The sequence below is a fragment of the Sabethes cyaneus genome, chromosome 1, assembly GCF_943734655.1.
Source record: "Sabethes cyaneus chromosome 1, idSabCyanKW18_F2, whole genome shotgun sequence".
Classification (NCBI taxonomy): domain Eukaryota; kingdom Metazoa; phylum Arthropoda; class Insecta; order Diptera; family Culicidae; genus Sabethes; species Sabethes cyaneus.
In genome coordinates, this window is record NC_071353.1 from 138,879,057 (window position 1) to 138,880,391 (window position 1,335).

Below are 1,335 nucleotides of genomic sequence, written 5' to 3' on the forward strand. Positions count from 1 at the left end.
TCATCGTTCAGTATTAGTAGGACTGCTGACTGCTTCCTTTCTCCTTTCTCCTTTCTCTGCTGTGAGGTCTAGAGGCGGTGCACCATTTAGTAGTGAAGAGCATCCAAAACCACATTCAAAACACACATACACACACCCATCCGACACGTACAATGGCTTAGATCAGGATGATACGAAAATAAAAATTAATGATTAAATGTGTTCCAGTGATACGAAGATAATAAGTTCAGTTTACTAACATTCAACAAAAAAAAATAATAGTACGAACACACAAAAACACACACACGGTAGCAAATCGATATGCACATATATTTAAAACTTTATATAACAGAAAATACTATCGATTTTATGATTACGATTGGAACTACTTGAAAGTTCGTAGCTTTTATTCACATTTTAGTGATTGAATATGAACTGTTGTTGGATCCAGCTTCCAACCTACAAATTTGTTCTAAATAAACGCGTAGATTTTAGCTTGTAAACCGTACCTACTTTCTAGATTCAGATGATCAAGACTTATTTATTACGATAGAGTACACATGACGGTTGACGATCGTTCAATAAATACTAAAAACAAAATATACGAAAACTATAGCGCGTGCTCTTGCACCACTTTATCCGAAGGAAATCAGTACCTCTGACGAAATCAATGTTACTACTGCTGAAACTATTTTATACTTGTTTTCTTTAGCCGCACCTCCTCAATTTTTAGAATCTCCGTAACTTTGTCTAGGACGAATTGAGTTTACCGTCGATGATCGCAGTCGAGTCCGCATCAAACATCACACGTTTCTAATCGGTAGAATTAAGAGTAGAGCGAACCGAAGTCCCGTCACCGGGGCTTATATAAACTCCAGTTGTTCGAGGTAAGGAAATTTCCTACTTCCAGCACATTCAAAAACTTATAAGTAAAACTCAACCAAACTTAGCACACATTTTCCTTGACATAAGGGAATCAGCGCAGGAGGGGGTGACAAAAATGGGAGACGGTCACTTATGTGCAGCTTTAGTGTCTGCAACTCGTTGTACATCCCTTTTCTCGCCATTTTTTTCAATTTTCGAAAAACAAACAACGATAAAAATACAGTGTAAACCACACAGCCCTAGCCCTAGCCCTAGCCCTAGCCCTAGCCCTAGCCCTAGCCCTAGCCCTAGCCCTAGCCCTAGCCCTAGCCCTAGCCCTAGCCCTAGCCCTAGCCCTAGCCCTAGCCCTAGCCCTAGCCCTAGCCCTAGCCCTAGCCCTAGCCCTAGCCCTAGCCCTAGCCCTAGCCCTAGCCCTAGCCCTAGCCCTAGCCCTAGCCCTAGCCCTAGCCCTAGCCCTAGCCCTAGCCCTAG